General features: G+C 41.6%; 1 non-coding gene across 1 annotated transcript; it reads left to right on the forward strand.

Moving 5' to 3' along the window:
- The first annotated feature begins 1,981 nt into the window (after nucleotides 1-1,981).
- Nucleotides 1,982-2,083, forward strand: LOC118591653. The gene has a single exon (XR_004945958.1). It is a non-coding gene; the product is annotated as a U6 spliceosomal RNA (small nuclear RNA).
- Nucleotides 2,084-12,058: the final 9,975 nt, after the last annotated feature.

Below are 12,058 nucleotides of genomic sequence, written 5' to 3' on the forward strand. Positions count from 1 at the left end.
AATGTTCACTCCCAGCTGGCGGTGCTATGATGAGAGGGTGTGGAGCCTTTAGGAGGAATGACTAAGCTTCAAGGGTAAAGCACAAAGGACCCTCGAGGTCTCACTGCCTTTTGCTTTGACATGCTGAGAAGAGCCTCTGACACTTGCAAAGGATTACCTCGTCTGTCCCTTGTTGATCTACATTCATTAGTCTGATATTTTTCTTTACCTCACCTCCTGCATAATCCAGAAGGGAGGGAGGAGCATTCTGTTGCTATTGTTCCTTGAATAAACATTGTTTCTAGGAATGCCCTGTCTACACTCTTTTCAGATGACCTTGTTTACCACCATTAAAACATCTGACATTATTATTTTTCCTCAAAGTTTTGATATCACCTCTCCTATCCACATATCATCATGGTCATGAGACTCAATTTTAATTGTGTCCCTGATCCAATCCTCCAGGGGTGCTGATCTTGCCTCTAACAGCCTGAGTATTCTTTTGCATGATGCATGTACATTCTCAAACACCAAAGATTCAATTATTATCTGTCTAGCTTCTGAATTTGGTATCATTCTATTTACTGCTGAAGTCAGCCTTTGTAAGAAATTCGTGAAGGATTCTCTGAGGTCTTTGATGTAGTTAAAGACTAGATTGTTATAATTATAATTTACCTTGGTTATGATAAAAGATAAGTTAGATATGAAACCTTAGACTCACAAATATAGGATAGATAGAATATTTAATTTTGCCAAATACAGATAGACCACATATTGTAACTATAATTCTTACTTGATAACTGTTCTACTACATCAATATTACTATGTTAAAGTTAAAACCTTACTTTTTGATTAGACAGAAAAAAAAAAAGAAGTGCTGTGGGATGTCATTCTGTATGCTGTGATTGTGTTGCTCTGATTGCCTGATAAGTAAAACACTGATTGGCCAGTAGCCAGGCAGGAAGTATAGGCGGGACAAGCAGACAAGGAGAATTCTGGGAACAGGAAGGTTGAGGGGAGGAGTCACAGCCACTGCCAGGAGAAGCAAGATGTATAAGTACCGGTAAGCCATGGCCATGTGGCAACTTATAGATGAACAGAAATGGGTTACTTTGTAGGAGTTAGCTAGGAAGAAGGCTGAGCCATTAGGCCATACAGTTTGAAAGCAACATAATCCTCTGTGTGTTTACTTGGGATCAAATGGCTGCAGGACATGTGAGGGAGAGATTCATCTGGACTGCAGGGCCGGGCAGGACTGGAGAAAACTTCCAACTACACCGTACTGCCATGGACTGAGTTGTTCAGCTATGCCCTCTCTGTCACAACAGACAAAAGCTTTCTGAAACCAGAAACCAAACAAACCTTTCCTTCTTCAGTGTTTTTTCAATATTTTAGTCACAGTGAAGCAAAATTACTTATATTCCTGGAAAAATTCCCAAAGCTCTTCAGCAAATAAATAGGCAGGCAAGTTGTGGTAGTCCCCAGTAGTCAACCTGCAGGACTGGTTCCAGAATCCTTCAAAGATACTCAACTCTGAAGATGACTCTGTACTTACATAACTTGGTATGGTGTTTGCACATAACCTATGCATATCCTAGAGCACACTTTAAATCACCTTTAAAATACTTATAATATCTAATACAATATAAATGCTATGTATATAGTTTTAATATTTTATTGTTCTGGGAATAATGACAAGAAAATTTCTGTCATATCCAGTAAAGACAATCATTTTTAAATATTTTTGATCTTCAGTTGGTTGACTTTGATGCAACACAAGTGAATAGAAAGAGCCAATAGAACATTTATATAATAGACTTGTATTCAACAAAGAATAGAAATAAGCTGCTCAGATACACCAAACATTTGTTGATTTTCACAATGAATGAAATAAGATAAATAATAATAGAAATAATCCAAGTATTATGAATCCATGTAGTAAACATCTATGACTTGATTCCACTTTTTTTTTTTTTTTTTTTTACTTTTGAAAACACAAGCTGTACTCACTTCAGCAGTATATACACTAAAATTAGAACCACAGAGATTAGTATGGCACCTGCACAAGGATGGCATGGAAATTAATGAATTGTTCTGTAGTTTTATAAAAAGAAGATGTGTACTGATTTATACTAACAGAAGCTACAATAGTGGTTGCCCTCCACCTACGTGATATTTGTCTCTTGTTTAATTTTCTGCCTTTGGGTCCCTACTGATGAGGTTCAGCCCCCTTCTTATTTCTAGAAATGGTTGAAACTTGGGCTACGCTCACTCTTTATATTCAGTTGAATATTGTCTGGCCCTGGAGGTGTGGACATGGGAGAGCTGGCCTCACTCCTTTCCAGGGTGGAGTGGGAGAGCTGGTCCTGCCCCTCACTCAGTAGCGTGAGCACCACACCTCATCTGGGAAGCTTGGTAGAGCTAGCCCTGGTGGCATGGGTACAGGAGAGCTGACCCCAACTGTGCTGGAGAGATGACCCCAATGATGCTGGAGAACTGGCCTCAGCCCTTGCCAGCTCCCACAGGTAGGAAAGCTGTCCCTGCCCCTTGACTGGGTAAAGCAGGAGAGCTGGCCCTTGTCTCACAGATGCAGGAGAGTGGTGGTCTGAACAACTCAGCTGCCACCCAAGCCTGGAACCAGGGCTATGAATTAGCCCACCCCAACATGCACCTCATCATGAACTGCTGTCCAGGGCCGGTTCTTCAGAATCAAAGCTGCAGGATCTTCATGACATAGGACAACAGCAGGATACTGAGCGGAGTCCCAGGCAGGATCCAATATTCATAGTGTAGCAGAAGCCAGACACCTTGAGCCAGTCCAATGACTCACTTCAATGAACATTTGCAAGTAAAGCTGAGCAGGTAGACCTGTTTAGGCAAAAGGATATTCTGTGTGACATACCATGACACCCTGCAGCTATAATAGCAAGATTTTTTAAAAAAATATATTAAATTAGTTTTATTTTTTTTTGTTTTCTTTTGGGAGGAAGGTTGCAAGGGCAGACGGCATATATGGAGGGATGGGTTGAGGAGTGGGATTGGGGTACATGATGGGAAATTTACAAAGAATCAATAAAAAAGCTAAAAATAAAAATTTGTGTATCAATGACAAGCCAAATTTTTACATTATAAGCTTCTAGATTTTTAGGAACTTTGAATGCTTGAGCATTTGTATTATATAGGATGTGTTCAATATGTACAGCCATTGTTAAATCATTTATACTTGTAAATGTTTGATGGACATTAAAATCTCTACATGCATTACTTAAGGGAATGAAAGACCAATAGAAAGCAAGTAAAAGTAAGATTGGTTTCAGAGTCTTGAATATATGCATGGAGGTAAATATAATTTTTAAAATTAAAATGATAATTTTAACCAATGTTTATCAAATATGGCTTTGTTCGAAATATATCAAGAAGACCTTTAAAACCGCCTGCTAGTATCTGAGCTCTAAAGTCTACTAGAAGACCTCAAATCTTTGGAGATCAGGGTCTTTGATGGTACTTAAAATAATTTCCCCCATATGGGCAGAATTACTATCTGTTCTAATAACTATACATACAGTTGGAAGACCATAAGTATTGGAATAGAAAGACTTTCCTCTGTCATTTTCAAGATGAATGGCCCTGAGTAAGGCATCAAAAAGCAGTACTCAGTTGGACTGACTGAACACTCGAGTTATTGGATGATACTGCCAGAATCCCACCTGGTTTAATTCTTGTTTTTTCCTCTTTTTTGTTATTTATTATATTTGTGTTTTAATTTTACACATCAGCCATGGGTTCACCTGTCCTTCCCCCCAGCCCCTCCCCTCCATTCCCATCTCCTCCAGGGCCAAGACTCCCCTGGGGATCATTTAAACCTGGTGGATTCAGTACAGGCAGGTCCAGTCCCCTCCTTCCAGGCTGAGCAAAGTGTCCCTGTGTAAGCCCAAGGTTCCAAACAGCCAGCTCATGCACTAAGGACAGGTCCCAGTCCCACAGGCTGTATGCCTCCCAAACATTTGAAGCTATTCAATTGCCTCACTTATCCAGAGGGCCTGATCCAGCTGGGGGCTCCACAGCCTTTGGTTCATAATTCATGTGCTTCCATTCGTTTGGCTATTTGTCCCTGTGCTTTTCCAATCTTGGTCTCAACAATTCACGCTCTTACAGTCCCTCCTCTTTCTCGACAATTGGACTCCTGGGGCCTGGCTGAGGATCTCTGCATCCACTTCCATCAGTTATTGGATGAAAGTTCCAGCACAACCATTAGGGTGTTTGGCCATCTGATCACCAGACTAGGTTAGATCAGGCTTTCTCTGGACCATTGCCAGCAGTCTACAGAGGATGTATCATTGTGGATTTCTGGGGACCTCTCCAGCACTCTGCCTATTCCTGTAGTTACAGAGCAGCTCAGGTGCAGAGCTATATTTAAGCAATGTATCAAATTTTCTAATGTGCAGCCAAGATTATGGACTTGTGTGTTCTAAGATGAACTATCTCCTCTATAGCACAGGGGCAGTACTTGAAGGTGTTTCAGTGTGTGTTGATTTTGTTAATGCTTTAATGGTGTATGAGTAAGTGTGTGTTGTGGTGTGTGTGTGTGTGTGTGTGTGTGTGTGTGTGTGTGTGTGTGTTCACATGAATGCATGCAGAAAGTACTCGTACAGCTCCGTCTTTTAAAGTGAACATTTCATAAAAGCTGTAATCATGGTTCTCATGTTTTCTGGAAAACTGGATCTGTAAAAGAGAACTTTAAAACCAAGGTTTTGCCAAACTAAAAAGAACAACAGAAACTAATGTGCTGCGCCTTGGGCTGTGTTGATGTCCTTGGCTCCTGTTAACCACTGAAGGTGGAGAGGATAGGGTTACACAGAGTTGGACTTGCACCTACTGGCTACAACACTAGGAAGAGCTGGTCCTACCCACCACTAGGCAGTACTAGAAAGAGTGCGTCCCTGCACCTTGCTTGAACAGCATGACAGAGCTGTCACTGTTGGCAGGGATGTGGGTGAGCTAGCACCGAGAGCGTGAGAGTGGGAGAGCTAGTTCCGCCCCCTTGTCTAACATGTGGTGGTGTGGGTGAGGGAAAGATGGCCTTTGCCCTTATGTCTCACCCCTTTGCCACCTGTGGCCGGTGGGAAAGTTGATCCAGACCCTCACCAACTGCAGCACTTGGGAGATCTGGCCCTGCACTTCACCTGGGCACCACGGTAATGCTGACCCAGTGAGCAGGGAAACACATGAGTCTGCCCTGAGGTCATGCGATTGGGAGAGATGGCCTCACACCCCTTGTCTAACATGGTGTCCAGGGTGAGAGAAAAATACCCTCCCTCTTCACCTTTTTGCAACCCGTGGTGGATGAAAGAACTGATGCTGCCCCTCACCAGATGTAGCACTCAGGAGAGCAGGCCCCACACACCTTTCTTGAGCAACACAGCAGAGCTGACCCTGCTGATATGGCACAGGTGAACAGCCTTGAGAACATGAGCATGAGAGGTCTGGTTCCCACCCTCATCTGCCATGTGGTGGTGTGAGCAAGGAGATGATGCCCACTCCACCTCTCCACCCTTTACCACCTGTAGTAGGTGGGAGAGCTGCCCCCTTGGTTATAAGAGAGGAAGAGCTGAGCCTGGTCCCTACCAGCTGCATCACTCAAAAGGACAGGGCCTGTTCCTCTCCTAGGCAGCATAGTAGTGCTGATCTTGCTGGTGGGGTCTCAGGTAAGCCTGTCCTGAGGTCCTGAGAGTAGAAGAACTGGCCCTGACTCCCTTGTCTGCTGTGTGGTGGTGAAGGTGAGGGAAAGATGCCCTTCCCCTTCCCCCCTTGATATCTACAGCAGACGAGAGAACTATCTTGCCCCTTACCAGATACACTGCTTAGGAAAGAGGTCTCTGCACCTTGCCTGGGCAACACAGTAGAGCTGACCCAGTTGACAAGGCTCAGGTGAGCCAGCCCCCAGAACATGCAAGAAGGAGAACCCGCCGGCCCTTGCTGCTTACTGCATAGAATGAGCTAGCCAGGGCAGTGGTGCTGGAGAGCTCATCCTGGTATTTCTCACTGGCGATGAGGAGGAGGGAGCTGGAAGGCTCACCAACTCAGCAACCACCCAGACCCAGAATCAGGGCTCTGCATTGGTCCATCCCATCATCCACCCCATCTGTGATTTGTTGGAACATGTGAAGGGGCTAGACCTGCAGACCCAAAGTTTCAGGATCTCAATGACACAGGACAACAATGGGATATCCAGGGGGAGTCCCAGTAAGAGCCTAGGATCTATGAAAAGGTAGAGGGTAGATGGGAGAGATGAGGAGATGAGTTGGATCAAGATGTATGACGTGAAATCCATAAAGAAACAATAAAAAAGTTAAATTGGAAAAAAGTCAGATCCACTCTAGAATCCAAACTATTGAAGGACTGTGTAATGGGATATCATCGTAAAATGAACAGGGCTAAGGTGAAAGGAGGCATTGCCAGTGTCTCTAAATTAACCTTATTCCTTTAAAGAAGACCTTATCTTATAAGAAAAGCTTTGGCTTGAGATACTATGGACATGAAGACCAAGGGGCTTCAAGTGGGATTGTGTTGTCTCCCTTTAGTTCAAGAACTAATTGAAATGGACTAGTTGATGGGGAAAAATCTCATTTAAAAAAAGTAAGCCTTCTTGCTGGTAAATGATTTTAGTTTTGGCTGTTAAATGTGATCTTTTTCTATGGCAAAGTAAGGGTCACTAAAACCAAAGATGATGATCAGTGTCTCATAAACACCCAATCAGAGAATGTAAATACAAGCGTGTGCCAAGTCTCCCTGGGACTAACTCAGGTTGGCTACAGTGAAATTCTAATATAAATAGACATATGCTTTTAGTCAGACTGTTATCATATATGAGCCAGACCTTCACTGCTGCCTAATGAATAAGTTCCTGCACTTCCACCTCTCTGGTCAAGACTGCTCTGTCATTCTCAAGAGCACACATGAGCTTTTAGTCTGATCAAGTAAACTTTCCACTTTGAAGTGCCAACCCAACCAACCTGCAACCCTTTCTTCAAACTGTGCTTCATTGTACGTGCTCTACTACAGCTTAATGTACCTGCATCTTTATGAGCGTTTCCCTTTTGTGCCTAGGAAGGCACCTAGAGTCTTTGGAGCCTGTATTCTGTTCTGCCACCATGTCACATTCATGTTGCTGTGATAAACACTATGACCAAAAGCAGCTTGGTACTATCACAATGGGGTTTAGATTTCCACATAGAGATTTTGCGGGATGCAAGCATTCAGTCCACAGCAGCATGGTGCTTTTACATGCAAATGACTAATGAGAATATTAAGGCTTGGTGACATATTCAATTATTAGGACCAGGGCACACAGCTAGTAAGTGGAAGAACTGAAGTTAGTATACCTGAATTTGATGACAAAGTGACAAAGTCCAGGCTTTCCCCAGGCATATTATATACCGAAAGTATTCCTTAACAGAACACCATGACCTGTGGATGCCATTTGTTTTATACTTCTCTGGTAAAGTCTAATTGTGTGGGACAGTCTCTTTTATTTCAGCTTTCTAGTTTTCTAAATACATTAATTAGAATTTCCAAGATATTTTTATGGATCAAGGATGATCTTTATGATGTTATAATTTCTTTTTTAAAGAGATATATTTTTATGTATATGAGGTTTTCCCCTGCCTGTCTTAATGTGTACCACACAGTATCTAGTGCCTGTGGTGGATAGAAGTGGGAGTTGGACCCCCTGGAACTGGAGTTATAGAAGGCTATAAGCTACCATACTCATTCTGGGAACGTAACCCAGTCCTCTACCAGAACAGCAAGTGCTCTTAACCACTGGACCATTACTCCAGCTGCTTATCATATATATTTAAGTTTTATATATTGGCATCTATTTCAAGGAGGGGTACTATTCCATTTCCCTTCACAGAGCTTGGTAAACATTTTGCAGCAAATATATGTCCATTATCTTAAAAGCAATCTGTTGTCAGTAAATATAAGGCTACTTCTCAAATCCAATAAAATATAACCAGTGATGCCTCAATGTTCTATGAGCATATAGGATCTAAATGATGAAGGAGTCTACCTTCAAAGGTTATCATGTCTTTGTTTTAGTTTTGGTTTTGGTTTGTTTGTTTGTTTGTTTGTTTTTGTTTTTGTTTTTGAGAAAGGGTTACTCTGTGTAGTCCGGGCTATCCTGAAACTCACTCTGTAGACCAGGCTGGCCTTGAACTCAAAGATGGGGCCTGCCTCTGCCTCCTGAATGCTGCGATTAAAGGCACCACCACTGCCTGCCAAAGGTTTTATAATTTAGTGTTAACAAGAACATATTGAAGTCAGCTGAGGTGGTAGACACTTGAAATCCCAGGAGGCTGAGGCAGGAGTATAGAGTGTTTGGACTTCATAGTGAATTTCAGACTAGTCTGGGCTTCATAGCAAGATTTTGTCTCAACAAAACAAAACAAAACAAAACAAAACAAAACAAAACAAAACAAAACAACACTTTAAAAATTACAATGATAATTTTCTTTAAGTAAACTGAACTACAATACTTAGGTATATAATAGGGAAAGTTTCTTTTATCTTAATTTCTCCATTGGGAAACACAAGCCACAAAGAGAAATGGCTGGTTCAGTTTCCTGGTGGAACAGCCACAGAACCCCTTCTGCTGAGGCCTTTTCTTCCTTGCAAAGCTGTACAATTAAGCTGTCCTTGTGTGTCCAAACATATCTCCATCATGAGTGAGATCTTGAAGACTCTGAAATTTTAATTCCAGAGGGTATTTATTGAAGATTGATGACTCCTTGAGAATTTTCATAGGTTTGATACTTAGAAAAATGGAACACAGAAAATTCAGTAAATATTCAAATGAGTTCCAGTGGCATAGACTAACCAACTCAGCTACCACCCAGTCCACATCCTGAGTCTTGGGTTGGCCCACCCTAACATCTACCCCATCTATGACCTGCCGGAGTGTGTGAAGGGATTGGTCCTGCAGAATGATAACCATAGGGTCTCCATGACTCAGGGAAATGGCAGGATGTCTAAGAGGAATTTCAGTGAGGGTCTGGTGATGATGATGTGCCAGAGGCCTTGAGCCAGACCAATGTCTCATTGCAATGAAAATTTTGTGGGTAGGGCTGAATGGGCAAAAGGATACACTGCTTGACACAATGCAGCTCCCAATGCCACTATGATGAATGAAATGAATGAAGACAGAGTAGTGAAGTTGTTTTTGTTTGTTTGTTTTTGTTTATAATTAATTTGTGGGGTTCTTTTGGGGAGCATGCTGCAGGGGTCAGGTGTGGATATGGAGGAACTGGGAGGTGAGTGGGATTGGTGTGCATGATGTAAAATTCCCAAAGAATTAATACAAAATAAATAAAGGTGCTTTATGGACTGACAACTGAAAGGAGAGAGGAACCAGCCCTATGATGGTTCTAGGCAGACTCTTCTACACATTCAGGGCAGCAAGTGCCAAACCTCTGTTGCAAGAATATGTATGTGTAACATAAAATGTTATTGTGGCTGGACCAGTGTAAGTGAGGGGAGAGTAGGAGAAGAAGGGAAAGGGGGTGTATTCATGAGGATTTTATGAGGAATTTAGTTTTTTCAGTGAAACAAAGAATAAAATTTGGTAGAGGAGTGTTCTGTGTTCTGTTTTGAGAGTAGTTACCTGCTGAGAATTTACAGTTGGATCAAGGGTAGTAAGGATATAACATCCATCATGTAGAAGATTGATGAAACAGTTCAGGAGGGAGAAAGAAATGGTTTAATGTGACATGCAACTGTATTGAGACTGTGTTGGAGCCTGAATGCGTTACAGTAATTTCTTGATGTAACAGAAAGAAGTATGAAGGATGATACTAAGATTTCTGGCTTGAACAATCAGCTTGGCATGGCTGTTGGGATAACCTTTTTTTGTACTTTGTGTGAAGATATGTCTCTGTCCTTCCTCACCTGCCTAAGGCACCTTCTGATTGGTTTAATAAAGAGCTGAACGTCCAATAGGTAGGCAGGAGAGGATAGGTAGGACTTCTGGGCAGGGATAGAAACTCTGGGAAAGAATGAGAGGTGGGAGATTAGATTAGCCAGTAAGACACAGAGGAAGTAGGACTATGGTACTAAGGAGAAGTAATGAGCCAATTGGCAGAATGTCCAGATTAACATAAACATTTTAATTTGAGTTTTAAGAGCTAGCTGGGAATGAGCCTAAGCTAAGGCCAAGCTTTCATATTTAGTAAAAATCTCTGTATAATTATTTGGGAGCTGGTGGTCCAAAGAAAGACCGGTGACATTTGGCTTTCAATGTAGAGGCATGTATATCAAAGTATAGAGCCTGAGAAAGCTGTGCACTCCAGTCAAGGAGTCCAGAATGGCTTCCTAGCAACCACAGTCTCTCAGGCAGTCCCAGTGCTCATGATGTACAGAGGCATGGCTTCTGGGAAATGCCCATGGGCATAAGGCTCTGCTCTCATGGACCTGAAGAGGGGCAGAACCAGCTACCAGTGCCATGTGCTAAGTAGCACCGTAGAAGGAGCCTGCAGATGCACAGAAGGGATTTGCAACATTTCCTCAAAGCTATGTTGCACAGAAATCCAGGTTCAGACCCAGAAAACCTCTGAACTGGTACAGTATACTTGAAAATATGATTAGATGCTGAAGAAAGAAAATAAAATGGGTATAGACACTCATAGAAAAAATACTTTGAAAGTAATAAAGTCAAATCTTTAAAGAGAGTATTAAATAATATAAAAAATCAAGCCATGTGAGGATGGAAAATACCATAACACACAGTGTTTGAACCTTATATAGTGATTTATTAACTTTAAATTTATAAATGCTAATGAGATGATGTGCCAGAGGCCTTGAGGAACAACAGCCATTGAGAGACAATGAGCAGGAAAAAAAAAAAAAAGAACTGCTGAATTAAATCAGCCTATATATTTTTAAGATGTGTTGGCCTCAGAATGGAAACCAGGTGTAGCTAGAGTTTTCCTGGTCCTGCCTGGTCCATGGTCAAGACAAATCTCTCTCACGTGCCAGTCCTGCAGCAGCTTAGACTCAACCAAGTAAACACACAGAGACTTATATTGCTTACAAACTATATGGCCATAGCAGGCTTCTTGTTATCTAGTTCTCATGTCTTAAATTCACACATTTCTATTAATCTATAAGTTGCCATGTGGCTTGTGGCTTACTGATATCTTAACATCTTCTCATAGTGGTGGCTGGCAGTGTCTCTCTGCCTTAGCCTTCCACTTCCCAGAATTCTCTTTTCTGCTTGTCCTGCCTATACTTCCTGCCTGGCTACTGGCCAATCAGCATTTTATTTATACAGAGCAATATCCACAGCAACTGGGATATGTGTTTCATTGGCAAAGAAGTTTTGATTTTGTTTCCACAGGAAAAGAAAAGCTATGGGAACCACTGAGATTGATAAAGATTAGATTTGAACAGGAGCGACCTCCTAAAAATCTTGACTACAAACATGAAGGAAGAAAATAAGAAAAATTACATGACAGGTGATGTACATGCTGATCCCTCTACATGGGAACAGCTCTGAGACTGGATGAGACATGATAAATCTTGTTGGCTACCGAGTCCTTATTACAGTTTGGTTATGAGGTCCAAATGGACTTATAACATGGACATATGCCTCTTACTTTCTTAGACATAGAGCAGAAAATCATCTTTTGCTGATTTGTGCACACCACACATTTCATACATGTGTTAATACAGATATGTATATTACCTTCAAAAGTTTTTGTTTTCAGAACAAAAGGACCAGACACCAATGTAGACAACACATGTATCCCATGTGATCCAGCCTCTCAGAATGCCTCCATTTGCAATTCCTCAAAAATCTAGATTGGTAATACAAGTTATGATAGAAAGTAGTTTAGGTACAAAACTTTGTGCTCACCAAGATAGGATGGATTAATAGAGTACTTTCTCTAAAGTTGCCAAATGCAAAAGGGCTGGACATTGTGAATGCAGTTCTTACCTGATGATTGTTCTTATTTTATGTAGTTTATTGATGCTAAAATATTGATGCTAGAGAAAAAGCCTTTAATTGAACTAAAAGAGGGAG

This window comes from Onychomys torridus, chromosome 9 (genome assembly GCF_903995425.1).
Source record: "Onychomys torridus chromosome 9, mOncTor1.1, whole genome shotgun sequence".
NCBI classification, from domain to species: Eukaryota; Metazoa; Chordata; class Mammalia; order Rodentia; family Cricetidae; genus Onychomys; species Onychomys torridus.